Source organism: Triturus cristatus, chromosome 2_1 (genome assembly GCF_964204655.1).
Source record: "Triturus cristatus chromosome 2_1, aTriCri1.1, whole genome shotgun sequence".
NCBI classification, from domain to species: domain Eukaryota; kingdom Metazoa; phylum Chordata; class Amphibia; order Caudata; family Salamandridae; genus Triturus; species Triturus cristatus.
This window is the reverse complement of record NC_140581.1, coordinates 459,639,824-459,661,081: the sequence shown is the minus strand read 5'-3', so window position 1 is coordinate 459,661,081 and position 21,258 is coordinate 459,639,824. Positions and strand designations below refer to the sequence as shown.

General features: G+C 48.5%; 1 protein-coding gene across 4 annotated transcripts in view; it reads left to right on the top strand.

Moving 5' to 3' along the window:
• Nucleotides 1-21,258, top strand: part of AGGF1 (angiogenic factor with G-patch and FHA domains 1) — a 499,672-nt gene that overhangs the window by 58,905 nt on the left and 419,509 nt on the right. The window lies entirely within an intron of this gene.

The window sequence follows — 21,258 nt, the reverse complement described above, 5'->3', positions numbered from 1 at the left end:
GTTGAGTGGGGTGGTGAGTTGCTGGCCGATCCTTTGGTTTCTAAGTTTGAAGATGTGGTGTGGGTATGGGTCTGTGGGAGCTCCCGAGTGGGTGGAATTTCATGGTGGGGGTGGTGTCCTGGGTGGAGAGGATGTTCCAGGTAGTCGGTGTGTGGTTTGTGTGGGTTAGGGTGGTGGCGTATCTGTCAAGGAAGTCTGTGGGTGTGGGTTGGGGTTCGAAGTTTCTGTATATGGTTGCAATATTGTCATGTAAGAAGTGGGGAGGTTGTCGCACAGCTCCAGTAAGGGTGTGATGATGTTTTCGCTGCCAGCCGGGTTGGAGGAATCCTTATTGATGTTGAAAAGCTCCTTGGTGGTGTTGGCGCTGGTTTCGATGCGTGCAGCAAGGGCAATCTTCTTTGTTGTTCTCAGCAGATGGTGGTAGAGGTTAAGGGAGGTCTTGAAGACTGCCCTGTAGGAGGTGTCCTTGCTGGTGTGCCATCTTCCCTCAAACTGTTTGCTGTCTCATTTATCTGTTCTGAGTTCTTATGTTACCAGCTAGCCTTTTTGGAGGATTTTCTCTGGATGTTGCTTTTGATGAGGACGATTCTGGCTGCACAATTGGTGATCCAGGCATCAAAGTTTTTCACTCCCTGTTCGAGGATGGTAGCGGTAGCAGCATTGGAGTTGTTGAGGGAATTTTCCCAGCTGGTCTCATAGATTTTGTTACATCTCTGGTGGGGGCATTGGTCATCTTGGGGGTGGCGGTACGGGGACTAGAGATGCTGAAGTGGACGATTTAGTGATCGATCCATGTGATTTTTGTGACATGGCTGTATTTGACGTGGTTGCTTGAGGTGAAAATCGGGTCCAGCATGTGTCCTTTGGAGTGTGTAGGGTCGTGGACAATCTAGATCAATCTGAGGCTGCTCATACTGTTGAGGAGGTGTGCTGTATTTTTGTCGTTTGGGCTGTCGATGTGGAAATTTAGGTTGCCAAGGATGATGATGTCCTTGGAGCCTAAGGATAGGGGTTCAATGAAGTCTGTGATGGTGTTGCAGAAGATGGATCGTGGGCCTGGGTTCGGTATTTGGGGGTGCCTCTGATGGTTGTCTTGTCATCTGTGTGGAGCTTGAAGTTGAGATGTTCCATGGGGGTGGGTGGTATTGGTGGTGGTGGTACACTGTATGGCCTCTCTCTGGATAATGGCTGTTCCTCCTCCCCGTTTGTTGGTGTTTTCCTGGTAGGTGATTTTATATCTGTCGGGGATCACTGTGGCAATGCCTTTGGCGGATGTGGGTTTGAGCCAGGTCTCGGTGAGGAAGACAATGTCAGATGTGAGGGTGGCGATGAGTGCCCATAATTCAGTGTAATGCTTGCATAGTGAGTGTGTCTTGAGAAGGGCACATGCAAGTTGTATTTTTTTGTTCAAGTGGTGCCTCATCATTAAGCTTTTCTAGTTAGATATTCTTTGGTATGCGTCCCAATTCTTTAAACTTCAGGTTATCATCTAAAATACTATATCCAGACCCATAATGTTTGCATGTAGCATTTGCTGGGCTAATAAGTCTTTTTGAAGCGCTTTCCTGACAAAGAACACAGATGGACCAATTTGTTGCAACATCATCATCGTGCTGGACAGATTGACCACTCGTTGTCGGTGTTCTAATATGGTATTGTTTAGACATGCTACTGTGGTGTGTTTGGGGTGGGGCTGGTTGGTGAGCTGGTGTGTTTGCAGTGACAGGTGAAGTGGTAGTGCGTGCAGGTCAAAGGTCCTACTGTGGAGCGTGGGTCAGCGCTGTGGCAGTGTTCGTTGCGGCGTCCGGGATCGAGGGTGTGGAGCTCGGCGATGGTGTATTTTCAGGGTCGGGAGGGCCAGGGGTCGTGGCATTGGGTACGGTCCAGGCACGAACAGGCACAGACAGGATTGCCTTTGGTGCGACTTTAAATCACCCACTGTGCATGCCCACTGTGGAATGCATTCAGTTGGCACTGGGCTGGACTAAGTACTGAATTTACGGGAGTTAGGTGAGTGTAGGGTAGTAGCCAATGGGCTACTGACACTTGGGGTTACTACGCCCTCTATATGATCACTTCTTGCTGGAAGTGAGCAAAACCGTGTCCCAGAATTCCTAAGTATGATCACCAAGATGGTTACTTCTGAAAAATCGTATCCACCTCAGTTTAGGCCACATAAGGGATGATACTAGCCTGGGGGTGGCATGCCTACTTGACTAGCTAATTTTCCCGCCTGTCCAGGTGCCAAAGGAGCTCCAGACAAGTGGGTCGGCTTCCTCTCCTGTGAGGGCGAGTCAGATTTGCATTTCAAAGGCAGAAGCTCTTACAAGCTTGACAGCCTAGGAAGGTTAATCAGCAGGTCATCCTGTGAAAGGGGTGTGACACCCTTTTCCCAGACAGGCCTTTGTTCTGGGTCTTCTGAGAGCAAAAGACTGTCACCCTAGGAGGTCAGAACAGTGTCTCGCGAGGCAGGCTGGCAGAAACCAGTCAGGGAGCACATAAGAGGCTGGTAGGTTTTTAGGGGGTACCACTAAGGTGCCCACTGGTGGAATGTATTGGTAAATCAATCAGTGGAATCAGTTTGGGTTTGTCAATACCAAATGTTGAATACTAAACATCTCTATCTTCAGAGAAGCCATCATGGAGGTGGGAACTTGTTTTTACTAGTGTCCAGCACGTTTTAAAATGGTTTCCCTGTTCACTTGTACTGGCAGTAACAGAACTAACCAGCACAGGGGCATATCTGCACATGCAGGTATGCCATTGCATGTAATATTCAGCATCCTGCCTTTCATGCCTGCTGTAGGGATGTCTTACAAATATTACATGTAGTGTTAGGGGACATGGCACACAGGGATGTGTAACATGTTGTGTTTTCAATTTGGTCTGCACCAAGATGTGCAGCCTGCAATGGCAGCCTTGCATGTGCATGGTGAGGGGTCCCTTAGGGTGGCACAATTTGTGTTACTGCCCTTAGGGACCATGATTAGTACCTTGGGCCATAGGTACCGGGGTACCATTTAATAGGGACTTAAAGAGGGTGCTAACCGTTTTGCCAATTGGAGAAAACAATTGAATATTTTTAGGGTAACAACACTGGTACTGGGGACCTAGTTAGCAGGAGCCCAGTACACGTAAGTCAAAGTTGCATCAAATCCCAGGTAAAAAGTAGTGGGGTACTGCAATAAGAACCCAGCTCCCTACACTAGTTTATGAAACATGTCTATAAGTTGTCGATTTCTGGTTTGACTGTGGATAGAAAGAGCAATGTATATGGACAGAGGAGTTTCTTTGTTGCTGTTATGTCCAGGAACTGTAGAAGAGTCTGTTCTTGATCTCTTATGGCAGATCCATCAAGTATAATTTTAACAAGAGCAAGAGGCGATTCTGGAACTGATCTGTTTCTACAATCATCCCCAAACGTTCCATTGAAGTTTTCAGATCTCTGCATCATGTCCCTTCTAACGACGTTTGCTTCTTTAGCAATCTTTACGCCATCAGAATCTGACTTGTCATAGGCAAACACCAAAGGATACTATGTCATCTTCGAAAGCTGACAGAACATCTCATCCTTGATTGTATGCCTTCAAACCTCTTGTATTTCTGAGAAGTTTCTTTTTTAGTCTTGTGGAGTTAACCTTACCTGCAGTGGAATTCAGCTGCTTTACTCTGCTTGTGTAAAGAGTTTGAAAATTGTTTTAACATCTCCCACTCACAAATCTTTCAGATAAGGTACGACTAGAGCTATTCCTTCTACTGAGATCACACTAGGTGATTTGTTTTCATTTATGTGAACACTGCATGCTCTGTTACAGAGTCCAACTAAACATTTATGATGGTATTCAGCATCCTGTGCGTACATATCACCCAGAGCCAATTTTGCAATAAGTGCTATATCTTGAACTAACTCAGTGCACTGACAAACGTTCGCATCCACACATTCTGTTTTCAATGTATGCATTGCAGATTGGTCTGATTAGGTGCAAAAGAAACATGCTTTTCTTCCAGGAATTTTATTTGGAACTGGAATTGCCAAACATGTTTTAACTGGGCTACCATATAGAGCTGTGTCACCCTGGTAAACTGTCGCTTCATGCAAAAGCATGCTTCACACATTTATGATTTACTTTTAGACGAACAGCCTGATCTTTCATTTCTTACGGACACATGGCTGTCTGACGCCTCCAACCCCATTATTACTGCGGCCATCCCCATGGTCTACAAAATTCTTAGGAAGGACCGATCCTGGGGCAAGGGGCGGGTGGTGTCGCCATAATGTATAAGCACAATTTAGACTGCTCCCTCATCCTGATGGAAACCATAGAGAGCACAGAGTCCTTAGGTTTCTGTTGTATTTTATCCCCTTATCAAAGCATTGCAGGTTTTCTGATCTACAGACCCCCGGGCGCTATTAGAAATATTATTGCTACGCTAAATTAAGCTATCTCCTCTTCGGCCCTAAAATTCAAAAATTGCCTTATTTTTGGAGACTTTAATATACATATGGATAATGGAAAAGATCCCCAATCTACATTCTTTTTTTTTTATATTTCTGTTTATTAAACATAAGTAAAGGGTCATGTGATACAAATAATCACTTTGTGCATTTACAGGGAATAATGTCTTTACAGGCGGTGGTGTTTTGCTGTCGATCTCAAAGTTACAACAACAGTACATGCGATTGGTTTCAGATCGTCAAGTGTTCATCAAGGGAGGGAACAATAGGGGGTTTGCACACTCCTCCCCGGAACACATTCCATTTAGTCCAGATTGCTATCCATTTCCTGCGGCACCCCCGGGCAACGTATACTGTTTTCTCTCTTGTCAAACACCAATCCATGTCCTCCTTCCATCCCTTCACTGTTGGCGGTGTTGCAGCCCCCCATCTCTGTGCTATGTTGCGTTTGGCAATCATCTGCCCAAGTGTAACCCAGAGCCTCCCCTTCACATTTAAGTCTGTGGGCTCCCAGATGTTCAAAAGGCATCTCTTAGCTTCGGGCCGCAGAGTCACCCCCCAGACCGTACTCGTACACCCTAGGATTTTCTGCCAGAAATCTTGAATTAGTGGACACTCCCAAAGAACGTGTAGGAAGGTACCTTCCATCCCGCATTTTCTCTTGCACAGTCCATCCTCGCTTCTACCCATGAGCATTAGTTGCCGCCCCGAGAGGTAAGCCCTGTGTAGAATTTTTAGTTGTACCAATTTGTTTTGCCGAAATGGCGACTTCCTTTGGTGAGGAAAGTGCCTCCTGCCACTCTTCATCATCGATTTCCAGACCGTCCCTCCCCCATTTCTCTCTAAGTGCTGTCAGAGGGTCCTGAGTATGGTTAATGAGTTTTTTATATGTTAGGGATATACATTTTTCTGGTAAGTGTCCATCAAGGAGTCTATCCTCGAGAGGGGATGCTTCAGGTAGTGACGTCCCAGCCGGGATGTTGACCTGTAGGGAGTGTTTGACCTGTGCATATCTAAAGTATTCTGAGTCAGCCATCTCGTATGTCTGCTGTAGTGTGGTGAATGTCTCCACTCCATTCCGCCCCCAAAGGTCCCTTATATGTGAGATACCTATGAGGTCCCATTTATCAAACCCTTTCGTACGTCCTAGAGTCCCCAACCGTTCTGGTCTAGAGTAGAGTGCTCTCGTAAAGTCCCCTCCCAGTAGCAGCCACCTATCCATGCCATACGCTGGATCATCCCCGCTTCCGTACTGACATTGGTTTATTGCGAACAGCTGCGCTGCCCAATAGTACATCTTGATGTCTGGTAGCGCGATTCCCCCGTCATACCATCCAAGCGTTAGCTTCCTGAGTGCTATGCGTGGTTTCCCATCCCATAGTAGATCTCTTTGCAAAGCTTCAATGTCCTTAAAGAATGTGTGAGGTACCGGTTCTGGGTAGTCCTGGAGGGCATATAGGAGTCGGAGTAGTGCTATCATTTTGAAAAGTGCTGCTTTCCCGAGGAGAGATAAGGGCAACGTCTTCCAGGTGCCGACGTCTCTTCTAAGCCTCTGCAGAGATGGGTTGAGGTTCCGCTCATATTGAGTCTTGGCATCTGTGGTGACGAATATGCCAAGGTACTTAAATCCCTCGACAGCGACCTGGATTGGGCAGTTCCTGGGTAGGGGTGGGGTGTTTCCATGGAGAACATAGAGCATCGACTTGCTCCTGTTAATTTGGAAGCCCGAGTTTCGCCCGAAACTAGCAAAGATATCCAACACCACTCTTAGCGATCGTGAAGGGGATGCAAGATAAAGAAGGATATCATCCGCGTATAATGAGATCCGATCCTCCCATCCCTCGGTCCATCGAAGTCCCCGGATCGAAGCATCACTCCGTATCCAGGCCGCGAGCGGCTCGAGGGAGAGTGCGAACAGGAGCGGCGACAGCGGGCATCCCTGTCTGGTACCCCTGCCTAATGTGAACACATCTGAAGTTTTATTGTTGACCGTCACTAGGGCTAGTGGCTCCGCATATAGCAGGTGTATCCACCCTATTAATTTGGGGCCGAAGCCCATCTTTTTATGGACTGCAAAGAGGTATGCCCATTCCAGAGTATCGAGTGCCATAGTTGCGTCTAGTGAGACCACTATCGCATCTTCCTGGATACCGGGGCATCGCCCCAGCACTCCATGGAGACGCCGCAGATTAAGGGCCGTATTTCGGTGGGGTATAAATCCCGATTGGTCAGGATGTACCAGCTTAGCTATAATCAGCCGGAGTCTATTGGCCAGTAGTTAAGCGAGTATTTTGGGTTCCGCGTTTAGCAGGGATATTGGTCTGTATGAAGTACATTCGTCTTTTGGTTTCCCCTCCTTGGGAATGGCAACCAATGTGGCTATGCGTTGGTCTCTTGGCAATTTCCCTGTTTTCTTGCTATCATCATACATGGCTTTCAAGTGAGGCGCTATTTTATCTGGCTTGAGCTTGTATAGCTCAATGGGGAGGCCATTAGGCCCTAGCGCTTTGCCCGCACTGAGATCTCTTATTGCTTTGACCAACTCCTCATTTGTGAGGTCCCCCTCCAATTTTTCACGGTCTTGCTCAGAGAGGGTCTGTAAGTGAATATCTGCCAGGAAATCAGAGGAATCTCTCTCTGTGAGGTCCGAGCCCCTCTGGTACACTTTCCCGAAGTGATTAGCGAACTCTCTAGCTATTTCGTGGGGCTCAGTGAGCACCTCGCCAGTAGTGCTTTTCAGTTCAGACACCACTCTTTGCGCTCTCTCTTTTTTATCTAACCAGGCTATCAATTTGCCCGCTTTGTCGCCCTGATCATAGATCCGTCCATCCCTATCCCGCGCAAGAGTTTTTGCAGCGTCTGTCGCGATTGCTTTATATTCAGCTGCTTTTATTTGCAGTTGGTGGGATACGGCATGGTCAAGGTTGTGCCCGGCTCTTTCCTCCAGGCGGAGGAGGTCGCGCTCAATCTCAGTCAACTGCTTTTCTTTATTTTTACGTCTTCCTGCCACTGCCGATATTGCGTGTCCCCGCAGCACCGCCTTGAAGGCTTCCCACAAAGTCGTGGGGGAGTTCACCGTACCCTCGTTGTCAAGGAAGTATTGTTCAATTACCTGCACCATCACGGCTCTGGTATCTTGATCTTTCAGATACCAGGGATTTATCGGCACAAACCCGCCAATTCTTCTTTCCCCAATAGTTAGGTGGACCCATATGGGGGAGTGGTCAGAGATACCCCTCGCCAGGTGCTTGATTTCACATGTGTTCACGTCTGCCTGGACGGGCGCGAGGATGTAGTCAATTCTAGAGAGGGTATGGTGGGATCCCGATAAAAATGTGTATTCCCTGAGAGTGGGATGTCGCTGCCTCCAGAGGTCTATGAGGCCAAAAGCTTCAAGAAAGGTGGGGAGCCATTGCTGCCCCGGTCCGATATCTCGCGGCGGGTGTCTGTCCAGCTCCCCTAATACAACGGAGTTAAAGTCTCCCCCAATCACGAGGTGCCCCTGAGGTAAGGCGAGAAGAAAAGGGCCGAGATCCTTATAGGATTGGGCCTGTAGGCCTGGGGGGATATATGCAGCCACTAATGTGAGTGTGCGTCCTTCCCACCGCCCTGTGACCGCTGCGAAGCGTCCCAGTGGATCCGCCCACATGTGCCTCGCATCGAAGGGGAAGGTGTGCCTTAGAAGTATCCCCACCCCTCGGGACCCAGTTGTGAACCCTGCGTGTGCCACCATTCTGTAGCCCCACCTGTTAAGCGCTTTACATGTATTACCAATTAGGTGTGTCTCTTGTAGTAGTGCAACATCCGGCATGTGTCTTTTGAAGTGTTGTAGCAATATGCTCCTTTTTATTTTATCACCCAACCCATTGACGTTCCAACTTATGAGTTTAATACTTTTATCCCAGTGCATGCCTTTTATGATAGTAGACCTTGAGGAACCATCCATAAAGCCTGTGACCCGAACCCTTTACCATAGACTGTAGATTGCATGACCAACGATAACCCCCCGTCCCTTCCCCCCCACAACCAACAATAAACATCTTGAAACCCAACATTTTCCTAACCCCTTTGTTTCACCCCCCCTCCCTGCTACCCTGCCACGTAGGTTCGAAACTACCCACATCCCCAACTAGCAGAGTGCCTATCGCCCTGATAAGTGAACAACTGTGTCTTGGGGAAGTGGGCCAGAGCCAACCCCAGACGCCCGAGGTCCTCCCCCTGTGTTGCTTGAAGTAGTGCGAAGCACGAGACCTAGGAACGGCGCCCCTGTATTTGGGCAGTATTGACATACTAATCAGGAATGCATCCTGCATATTATAATTGTCAAAAGGGTCGGACCAGTGTTCGGGTGCCTTCCCAGCATTTCAAAGAGTTCTTGAAACGTTAATAGGACATCTACTTATACATTACGGTTTGATGAAATAGCCTCCGGCTTCAGTTCTGGAACCCCAGGTTTGTCAGTCTCTTTGTGCCGCTGCCAGACCCGGACTGCTGGACCTTTATCTCCTGGAGCGCATGCTACGCCTTTCCGAGTCAGCGTTTTCCCCGGGTGATCCTGTCTCTCGAGCGTTGGGCTCCTTCCGGCTTCCCGCAGCCCTCGAGGTCTTCTTCTGTTCCGCCTTCCCATCCAGCCAGTCCTGTACCTCAAGGGGGCTGGTGAAGAAGAGTGATTTTCCATCCGCAAGTATTTTAAGCTTAGCCGGGAAGAACATCATGTATTTAAGCCCACGTTGTCGAAGAGTTGCCTTCACCCCCTCGAATGAGCGCCGCTCCTGCTGTACCGGGGAAAACCGGATATTAGAGTTGTCATAGTGTAGGCCCCCTTGGACCCTCGCTGCCTGCAGTATCGCATCACGGTCTCTGTAGTTAAAGATCTTTGCAATAATCGTCCTGGGGGCCGCACCTGGCTTGGGTTTGGGGACCGGTGCTCTGTGTGCCCTTTCCACCGTGAAGAGTGAGGAGAGCAGTTTTGGTTTGAGGTGATTTAGAATAAGATCCTCAAGGAAGAGATCGACACTCGGTCCCTCCAGTCCCTCTGGAACTCCCACCACTCTTATGTTACTGCGTCGGGCCCGCCCTTCCTGATCCTCGAGCTTTAGGGCCATTTGGCGGTGTTGGTGGGTCAGTCTCTCTTCCAGGCGTTTAGTGGTTGTCCGGAGGTCCTTGACATTGGTTTCATTCACTTTGACTCGCTCTGCGGTTTTGCTTATATCGGCCCTCATCAAGTTCATCTCAATGGACATTTTGTCCATTTTTGTTTCGAGGGTAGCTCCCAGCCCCTTGATGGCTGCCATTATAGACTGTAGAGACGGCTCCGCTTCGCCCAGCTAGTCCTCCTGCGCCCCATCAGCCGGCGGCGTCGTTTTGGGAATGGCATATTTGTCCAGCTTGTTAGATTGCACTGTAGCGTTATTTTTGGGTCTCATGTTGGTGGTATGAGGGTCACTCATGCACCCCTCCAGACGTGACCCCTCCCTTTCAGGTGTTATAGCCTATTGGAGCAGCCGCCTCCACCACAACCCAGCCACCCGATTTCCCCTTCTGCTCCTATGCCGCAATTCGTGTGGTTGGCAAGGCTGACCTCACCCCCACCATCGGAGGTGTATAGTCCAGACCACCGGATGTAGCGCCGTTCCGCTTCTCATATATTTGTTTATGAGGTAGGTTTTTCCGTTTGGCGCTCCTCGAGGCCTTGCGTCACGTAGGGCCCACGGATTACCACAATCCTTGTGCCGCCCAGGCAATGGGCTTGCCCCCCCGCACCGCCAGTTGCGTTCCTTCCCACTCCCCTTCGATATCCGGCAAGGGCCCCAAGCGTGGTATCCGCAGTCTTTATTCGTCCATTCCTATCCGTGTGGTTTCCGGGCCTCCCTCCGAGAAGTCACCCCGGGGGCGTAGTGGGAACACCCCTCGCCGCAGCAGCACCAACGCAAGAGGCGCACCATGTGGGCCCACGCCGCCATCGGAGTGCACCGCGTCCACCACGCAATCAGCTTCGCGCTTTATGCAATGTCAATTAGTGTATGGGCCTTCAAATTAATATAGAGTCCGGTTCGCGAAGGTCTATCCGTAGGTGAGGGACAGCGCTGCCCCTCCGCTTCACCCTGGGTGCAGGCGCCTCCCCTGGTCTCCTAGCGCACTACCAGCCACCCGTTACTCCATGCTCGGCACTCCCAGCCGGTGGGAAGGGGGAAGGGTATGGCCCGGTCCTCGCTGTCGTCCAATCCTCCTCTACGCGCACCGCATGGAAGCCGGGCGCTGTCCCGGTGTTTCCTGGCTACGCTTCTTCCACCACCTAGCTTGCGCCGCGCCCTCCACCAAGCCGGTGCCGCTCGCTATGCGACGTCACCCAGGCGGGCCTCTAGATCAAGTATCTGCCAGTGCGCGAGGGCCCACCCGAAAGTAAGGGACACCGCCACTCCCTCGTCTCACCCTCAGCGTCGGCGCCTCCTCAGGTCCCCCAGCGCTGAGCCGGCCATCTTCCGCTGCACCCTCTGTGTTTGTTGGCCCGAGGCTGGGGGAGCGAGGGGCTCGGCCCCCGCTGGCGCCTCTCCTCCGGCGATGTATACAGTGCGAAGGCCGAGCGCCGCCCCAGTGTTTCCCAGGCCGCGCTCCTCTCAAGACGCTGCTGGTGCCGCGCCCTCCTGGCCTCCGCTTGTTTCCCGCTGCGATTTTCCCTGTAATTTTGGGGCTCCCCGATCTGATCCGCCTCCGCAGGTGTAGGCCGCCGCTCTGATCCCGCCCAGCCGGATTATGTCGGATATTTTAGGGGTTTTGAGCCTCTGCTCCGGCGGAGCTTTTCTCTCAGGCGGCCATTACTGTTGGCGCTAAGCCACGCCCCCCCAATCTACATTCTTGTTGGAGACGCTGCAGACCTTTAAAATGCTTACATCTATCTCTTCGGCTACCCATGAGAAAGGTCATACCCTCGACCAAATCTTTCATAATTTTGACTTATCGGCCGCTCCGCCTCTTCACATCACTTGGTCCGACAACTTCCTTTTAAAATTTGATATCCCCTACTCTGCCACAGCCTCTCAGGCGATCGTAGGGCCAAAGGCTCCAATTATAAGGAGTTCCACAAAATATCCATCCCAAAGTTAGCCGACACCCTAGGTCGCTCCCGACCAGAGCTGTCGAACACCCCGGATTCGGACGCCACCCAACAAGATTCTTGGCTTCGTACCACTATCGAGGCAGTGGTTCCGGTTGTCACCCGTTCCTCTAAGAGGTCGGCCCTGACGGCTACCTGGTTTAGTGATCTCCTCAGAGCTATGAAAAGGAATTGTAGAAAAATGGAACGGAAATGGTGTAAATTCTAACTACCTGGAGTCAGGAAGGCTTACAATGACAATTTAAAAACCTACTACACTCTGGTAAAAACAGCCAAAAATAACTTTTTCCAAACCAAGATTGAAAGTGCCCAAAACAAGAGTAATGAAATCTTTAGGATAGTTAAATCCTTCACCTCACCGAAAGCCGGCTCTGATGAAGGGCCATGCACAGAAGTATGGTCAAAGCAGATTGCTCAATTCTTTCATTAAAAAAAATCTCTTTGATCCAACAAGCTTTCTCTAACATCTCGGAGGATGAGCTGACCTTCTATCATAGTGTAAACAGCAAATTTCACAACTTGGATCCTCCATCCTTACATGCTTTCCCGGATCTTCAGCTGTAAGAGTCATTGTCTCTCCTCCAAAGCATTAAGTCGGGTTCTTTGTCTGACCCCTGTCCAGCAAATATCCTGACCTTATTAGCCCCCACCACTAACCCTACAGTACACCAGTTTTTTAATGCTTCCCTCTCCACAGGCACTATGCCAAAATTGTGGAAGCACGCAAAGATTCTTCCATTGATAAAAAAGGCTAACGCCAACTTGACGGATCCGGCCAACTATAGGCCTATTTCTCTGCTTCCGACCCTCTCTAAAGTACTAGAGAAGCATGTAAACACGGCCCTGCAAAAAAACATTGAATCCCAATCTGGCTTTAGGGCAAACTTCAGTACGGAGTCTGCTCTGCTGGAAGTGACAGAGTTTATTAGGGGCAAGCTGGACCAGGGAGGCAAAGCTGTCCTGATATTGCTTGATTTGTCAGCAGCCTTTGATACGGTCCCACATGAGAGGCTCCTAAACAGGCTTGAAAACATCAGCCTGGGTTGGACCGCCTTAACATGAATGTCCTCTTTTTTGGGTAACAGATCTCAGGACATCTGGCTTCCACCTTTTTCTCCTCCGGCGATCAATGTAGGTGTCCCTCATGGTTCCATTCTCAGCCCTACCCTCTTTAATATCTATCTATCTTCCCTTGCCTCCATGGTAGAGGAAGAGGGTGCCAAAATAGTTTCCTATGCTGACGACACTCAGCTGACCCTCACTTGTGAAAAAGGCTCTGACTTTGACGGGGCAAGGATTAGGTCCTGCCTCACAAAGGTGTTCAACTGGCTTAAGATCAATCAGCTTAAGTGTAATCCGGACAAAACGGAAGTTGTTTTCTTTGGAAAGCCGGAAACACCTGAGTGGAGCTCCTGGTGGCGCAAGGATCTGCCACCCCCACACGTTGAAAAGGAGAAAGCCAAAAACGTAGGAATTGTGATAGACAAAACACTCTCGATGCGCTCTCAGATCCAAAATCTCCCTGTCGCGTGCTTCAGCATACTCTGAATGTTGAAAAACTTCCTTCCACTACTACCACTGGAAAGCAGAAGGATCGTGGTGCAGGCTCTGGTGACATCAAAGCATGACTACGTCAACTGCCTGTACCTCGGCCTTTCCAAATCTCTGATATAGCGTTTACAAGTGGTTCAAAACACGGCGGCCAGAGCCATCCTTAAACCTAAACCCAGATGTAATATGACTCAGATTCGTAAATCTTTACATTGGCTGTGCATAAGAGAACGTATAGACTTCAAAGTTCCGACTACCTTCTTTTAAGTGTTCCACAACGTAGGAGCCGGATACCTAATCAAACGTGTTAATCACTACACTACCTCTAGACCCTTACATTCTTCCAATGCCAACCTGGCCATCGTGCCCAAGATACGCCTGGCCCGTACTGGAGGCAGATCCTTCGGCTTCCTAGGCGCAAAACTGTGGAATAGCCTTCCGGAGTCCTTGAGGCTAAACACAGACTTACTTTCCTTCAGGAAGAATCTAAAAACTTCGCTTTTTAATCATTAACTGGGTCTTTTCCACTTATTCTCCCCCCGCTGCGCCAAGACACTCTAGCTTGAGTAGCTGTGCGCTCTAACAAATACCTTATTTCATTTCATTTCATTTCAAGAATATGGAGGTTTGCCACCAGGCAGCAATCGGGAGCAGGCATAAACACCATGTCAATGCGGGAGTGGGTGTGGTGGGCTGCTGATGTGTGGGTGCATTGGTGGAGCCGGGGGTTCCATACTCTCCGGACATCACAGAGCCCAAGCTGGGAGACCAAGTCCGAGAGTCACCAGGCCATGGGAAGGGACCTCACTAATATCTTGGGTAGGATCCATGACGGCATTGAAATCTACCCCCCCCATACCCCCCCATGCCCCCCTGATCACTGTCAGCACCTGGGAAGAGACGTCCGCAAGGTTGTGAGTTCCCGGAGGGATGTCTCTAGGAGTACCGGGGACATATATGCCGTAATCAGATTTAGAGTACGTCCACCCATCTTCCCTGTGAGGGCTAAGAAGTGTCCTTGGGGATCTAGGATGTCCCGGGTAACTGTGGAAGGAAGAGAGCGGTGAAGGAGAATAGCTACTCCTCCTCTGGATCCTCAGGTGGACCCTGCATGGTAAACCCTACCATTTCCCTACCGGGCTAGGAACGAACAATGATTTCTTAGCAGGTGGGTCTCTTGCAGCATGAGGCTCCTGGAGGTTGAGCGTTGTGCAAACTTCAGGACTGCAGCGTGTTTCGCCCTGTCCAAAAGTCCATTGACGTTACAGGAGAGTACGCACAAGGACTCCAGGTCAGTGTGGTACGGTGTCATTGGTGGTGCTGCTATGAGGACAGTAACTGCTGGGCCTGGGTGCGCGTGAGTCTGCGTGAAATAGGGCTATAAGCAGAGAGTATGGACTCCTTGCCGTTGTGCGGCCAACGAATGAGGGATATATGGGCCCTGTGTGTCTGGTGTAGTATCAAAATGAACAGTATGTAGAAACATAAAAAAAGTTCCCTGAACAATCCCTCCATCCATCCACCCTCCCCATACTTCTTTCCCTGAAGCATCTGTCAACCTAATAAAAACAGTTTGAACAGCTGTACCAATTATTGTTGGAGGACGAAGTGGTGGACCCCTCCATGTTGTAGGATTTAAGGAGTCTCAGGAGTTTAGAGTAGTAATGTTCCTTGAGGTTCCTTGAGGCTTTGACTATGTCTATGGGTCTAGCCCCTATATCGCTGCACTGCGGGAGAGGTCTGTGTCTCTGGATTCATTTAGTGGTGTGGTCGGAGACCCCCTCTGGTCAGTTCAAGCTCCTGTGACAGTTCACACTGTCTTCTTTTGGCAGGGGATCATGATGTGCTTCTCCCCATCAGTCCCAGTGATGCTGATGGCTTTCGTCGAGTGTTGCGACCTCTCCGAGACAGAGTGCACTGCGGCTTCCGTATTTTACTCCGCGTGTTGTCAGTGTTGCGTTTAGTCGGGGACATAGCGGCCATGTTCTGTAGAGCCATGGGTCGTTCTTCAGTGGCCCACATCCAGGCCGCTTCCGGGGTGTCGAAAAAAAGTGACTTTCATTGTTATGGATTACTCTGAGGCAGGCAGGGAACAGGAGCCGGTAGGATAGATTAAGCGTCCTTAGTTTTTGTTTGACCACAGTAAAGGATCGCCTCCACGTTTGCACTTCTTTCGTATAGTCCGGGAAGATCATCACCCTGTTCCCTTGGCAGGAGAGGTGGGGGTGAGAGCGCGCCTCGTACAAAATGACATCTCTGTCCTTGCAATTGAAGACGCGTGCTATGATCGGTCTGTGTGGGGCCCCAGGCAGCGGCCTGGGTGCCAGGGCGCGGTGGGCTTGTTCCACCACGAACCATGTGGAAAGGCGATCTGGGGGCATCCATGTCAATCCAGATTGCTATGAATGAGGCGGCCTGAACAGGTTCCGTCCCTTCTGGGATGCCCACACAGCAAAAATTGTTCCTTCAAGAACGATTCTCAGCATCTTCCGCTCTTCTGTGTAGCTCAGCCGTGTGGGACAATAGCCGCAATACCAGAGTCTTCATCGTCGTCATTTTGTCATCGATGGTAGAAAGTCGGGACTGCCTCTGAGATCCTGGCCGTCGCATTACGAAGGTCCTGTCTAATGAGCGCTACATCTACACGCACCACCCCTATCTTATTCTCCTCCTAGTCTTTTGAGGTCCTTATGGCCTGCAGGTTTGTGGTCAGATCCCCTTCTGGCAGAGGCGGTTTGGCCTGGATTAAACCACAGACACTGGGATTACCAGTAGTGAATTGCTCCTTGCGGGTTTGGGATGGAGGTGGCTTTGTTAAATTTCCTTTACCCATGGTTGTGCACTAAGGCTCCTCACCTATCCTTAGCGGTGGGAGGGAGGAGGGGGGCAATCTCCCGATGGTCAGGAACACCCCTGGAGTGGCAGGATTCTTGCCCACTCTAGTTCCCACTTCTCAAGGGGCATGTCAGTCGATTTTCCTTCCTGCACTTGGTTGGCTGGAAGTACTCTCCGGTGGATCGGGATCTCACATGGGTCTCTGGTGCCGTGTTTTGCTTTTCACCAGGGACTGAAATACCTTGCTTCAATCCCACCATCCCCCGACGTGGCATGGGGCGCTGCGTCATGCAGTCCAAGACCTCTGTTCTGAGCCGGTGTTGATGCTGAGCCTTTTTTTCTTTATTTTGGGGCGTGTGCTAGTGTAGCCCCCCTCCTTTGCTGTCCCCCATAGGGGCCGCCCCGGTCATGGAGCAAGGACCTCCCTCCCCAGGTGTAGATTTGATCTCTTTATGCTCGGGCGTTCTGCTCTCTTATTACGTTCGCAGGCCTCAGTCTGTCCGGTTGATATGGCCTTTCATAACTCGTGGGGCCCGCCTTTCGTCAGAGTCTTCCCTCACCGGTTACCTCACGGAGTGGGCGCCTGGTGGTCACTTGACCCTGGAGGGGTCACTGGATGAGGGGCTTCCTGTCCTCTCGGGGTCCAGAAGGTGAGATTGGACCATTGTTACAGCGTTTCAGATGCAGAGGATTGGGGATATCCCCGATCCGGGATCTCGCTTCTGGTGCTCCCTCCCGTGACCACCCGGTCGGGACTCCCAGGCAGGCCAACTGGTCCCGGAAGGGGACTCACATCACGCTCACAGAGTCTTGCACTGCCGCCCTGCATCCCCACCACCTCCCCACCTGGGCAGATGATCTGTAGTCAGCAGTTTCTCGTGGCCTCCACCAGCCAGCCTAGCATGAGGCCAGGTGGGTCTACGTGACTGCTGCTCTTCTGCAGGGCCCACTCCTCAGGTTGATGCAACGTTGCTTCTCCTAGGGGGGCTCAGGCCCACTACCCTTTTGGAATTCTCTGGAGAAGGGGAGGGAGTGGGAGGGCGGCACTTCCCACCGCTGTCCCAGTCTCCCCCTCTGGGTGTGCACAGTATCTCATCCTGGTGAAGCGGCCTTTTCTGAGGTCATGCTCCACACGCCGACGGTCTTCCGAAGGTGCGGTCAGGGATCTCACTTGCTACTGTTATCGCAGCGTTGGTGGAGGCCTCTGAGGCCCCGGAGGGTCCCCTCACTCAGGGCCAGGTAGGATACGGACCATGTCTCTCAGCTCTGCCATAGCCGAAGGAGGTTGAGGCATCCCAGCGGGTCCCGTTGGCTGATTGGGCACCGCGTGAGCGTCCGGGGACTAGACCAGACTGCAGATGGCGATCTTGTGGGTCTCGGGCAATCTCATCCCCGGGAGGCCGACAGGTCCCAGGCTGCCGTCTTCTACTTGCGTCTCGGTCACTGGAATTCTCCTGCACTCTTGGCCATTTCAGGTTTCAGTGGGCTGCTGTGCTCCGGGCAGAGTCACACCACAGTCTCTACTCCTTGTCTTCTCATGGGGCCGCCATTTTGTGTGGGGATGTCCCGTCAGCTCTATCTAGGTCTTTACAAAGCTAGGGTCCTGGATTGCTGCCAACTGTTTCTCGGCAGATGCGGCAGCCATCAATCGTGTCTGGATGTCCTGAGAATTGTGAGGATTCAAGCAGATGACAGAGGGGTCCGCAGCACTCTCAAAGTGCGACCGCCTTTGTAGCCACGCATCCTAAGTATGAATATTTACACCAAATATGTAACAGATTTGAATCTTAAAGTTTTCTACATAATTTTGGTGTCCATTTCGGTTTTATTTTTATGATGTTACAGTCTAGATCCAACGTGGGCATGCGCATGACATGCACTGATGTGTACACATGAACTTTTGTCGCAAATTGGAAGATATTAAATGATTTTTTTTATATTTGTCGGACATCTTGGATTTCGATTAGACTATATGCCTTCATAGACAAGATCCACTTGGGGTCTTACTATTATAAAGACGAATGTCATTACCAACCTTCAGCTTTCTATCACAAGGTGAACTATTTTTCAGTCTGACAGCTATACTAATACTGTTTGCTGGACTCCGCATGGTTACAGGTAGCTTTACCAAGGGTAAAGTGATTCCAAAGTATTTCTTAATCGTGTTGCTGTTGCATGCGGATACAGGATCGGTTCCCTCCCAGTGTTCCAATGGATTTAAGATCCATCATGCACTCTGGAGGTTGCTTTGTCCACCTGCTGAAAGTTTCCATTGACCTTTCAGTGTCCTAGCACTGATTACCTAGTTTGGACTCTGTAATCTGTTACTGTCCATTTGGAGTGCTACTAGCACACCCATTAAATTTCACATTGTTTTGTGATCATTAAAAATTTGGAGCTGCTACATGCATGCTTAGTATTTTATGCGGTCTCCTAAATTGTGTACTTGTTAAGTTAGCGTCCATGTTCTTTTTCTAAAGAGTAATCAGATCACTGGTTAAAATTGTTGCTAGTTAGATGCAAATTACAACTCTAGCCCAATGATCCAAGTCTTGACTCTTATCTTTTATTCTATAAAATTGTCGAACATCATGTCAGAGCTGCACAGTAGCAACATCATCAGGTTGGATTTAACCAAGGCTGTTCACTTCCCTGGCTTGATCTAAGGACTTTTAGTTACTGTTGGTTATCTTAAAATCTTATACTATGATCTTTGCATTAGCTTACAGCAGAGATGTACACCTTTTAATAACTGATGTAACAGAGTCAATATTGGAATGCCCTGTTTTAGTAGCCAACCATGTTCTTTCGCCTGTGGAGATGGGCAAAGCCATCTATCCTTTTGATCTCGAGTACCAGTGCTTTTCACATTATTTACACAAACAGTTGTGATTTATGAGTTTTATACATATTTACTTCTTTGTTAGTTGAATATTCATGCAGCGTTTTGAGCGCCAGTCTTATTAATGTAATTTCTTAGCTAAGCACCACACACCTGCTGCATTAACAAACCTGTTCTATTCTAACCTTTCGTATCCCTCCTTGTTCCTTTTCTGCACTTTGGCAACAAGAGTTACTCTATGATGACATAGTGATCATTAATGGTGCCTCCAGGACTTAAACTGAGTTAGAGCAATGAATTAACGAATGTATAGAAATATCTCACTTATTGTTACTTAGTTCATTTCCCTTCGCGTACTTGTGTGTTAAGTACTTTGTTTGTCATCTGCATGGTGGGCCTAGCGGGTCTTAAATGTTTATCTGACTTATGAATACACTTTTAGGTTGTTCAGGTAAAATTTGTTGAGTTGTCGAGAGAGCCTAACTTTGAAACATTCCTACATTGTTCTCTGGCTGACTATGTTATCTTTCTCTCGCTATGCTTGGAGGGATTTGTATTCCTCGGGAATGCTTTAACTGCTTTTAAGAGGCTAAGGGCCTAATTTAGATCTTGACGGACGTCTTACTCCGTCACAACTGTGACGGATATTCCATCCGCCGAAGTATACATTCCAAAGGATATTATGGGATTTATATTTCGACAGACGGGATATCTGTCACTGTTGTGACGAAGTAACCCGTCTGCTGAATGTAAATCAGGCCCCAAGTATTTTTTCATACAATGTTGGCCTTAAAGGAAGTCATCTTTGTTCTTTTCGGGTTTCCTGAAGGTGAAAGGTTTCTAACATCTTTTTTAACCATTATATAGGAAGCTGCAATAAAACCAAATGTCAGGACTTACATAAAAATGTAGTAGCACAGTCTGGCCAGTCTATATTGATCTTGTTGGGGATAGACAATCAAGCTGGATCTGAATATAAGGAATTTGTGTTCGTGGCTGCTGCAGTTTTGAGGTTGTCAATAGCAAGAGCATGGTTAGACAAGGTACCCCCGGGAATGCAAGTATGGCTGGCAAATTTATTATTCTGTTATAATTTTGAGAAAACAATATATGCACGTAAGGGGAAAAGGGGAAGAAGGCTTGGTTTAAAAATTTGGGAACCAATAGCGAAGTGGAAAGCGAGTATGGTATTATAGGTTAATCCGACATAATTTGAAACATAGGTGTACCAAAGTAGGTACATGCTGTATAAAATGTGTGTTTTGTTACTTTGTACTGTATTGTTTAAACTTCAAACCAGTTATGGTAGAGTATTCGAAGACTGAAATACTGATTGGAAAATGTACTAATGTCTAATGTATAACAATGTGTTTATTGTGAGGAAAAACGGGATAAAATTAATAAAAATATTTAAAAAAAAAAAAAAAAAAAAATTGGAGCTGCTACATGCATGCTTAGTATTTTATGCGGTCTCCTAAATTGTGTACTTGTTAAGTTAGCGTCCATGTTCTTTTTCTAAAGAGTAATCAGATCACTGGTTAAAATTGTTGCTAGTTAGATGCAAATTACAACTCTAGCCCAATGATCCAAGTCTTGACTCTTATCTTTTATTCTATAAAATTGTCGAACATCATGTCAGAGCTGCACAGTAGCAACATCATCAGGTTGGATTTAACCAAGGCTGTTCACTTCCCTGGCTTGATCTAAGGACTTTTAGTTACTGTTGGTTATCTTAAAATCTTATACTATGATCTTTGCATTAGCTTACAGCAGAGATGTACACCTTTTAATAACTGATGTAACAGAGTCAATATTGGAATGCCCTGTTTTAGTAGCCAACCATGTTCTTTCGCCTGTGGAGATGGGCAAAGCCATCTATCCTTTTGATCTCGAGTACCAGTGCTTTTCACATTATTTACACAAACAGTTGTGATTTATGAGTTTTATACATATTTACTTCTTTGTTAGTTGAATATTCATGCAGCGTTTTGAGCGCCAGTCTTATTAATGTAATTTCTTAGCTAAGCACCACACACCTGCTGCATTAACAAACCTGTTCTATTCTAACCTTTCGTATCCCTCCTTGTTCCTTTTCTGCACTTTGGCAACAAGAGTTACTCTATGATGACATAGTGATCATTAATGGTGCCTCCAGGACTTAAACTGAGTTAGAGCAATGAATTAACTAATGTATAGAAATATCTCACTTATTGTTACTTAGTTCATTTCCCTTCGCGTACTTGTGTGTTAAGTACTTTGTTTGTCATCTGCATGGTGGGCCTAGCGGGTCTTAAATGTTTATCTGACTTATGAATACACTTTTAGGTTGTTCAGGTAAAATTTGTTGAGTTGTCGAGAGAGCCTAACTTTGAAACATTCCTACATTGTTCTCTGGCTGACTATGTTATCTTTCTCTCGCTATGCTTGGAGGGATTTGTATTCCTCGGGAATGCTTTAACT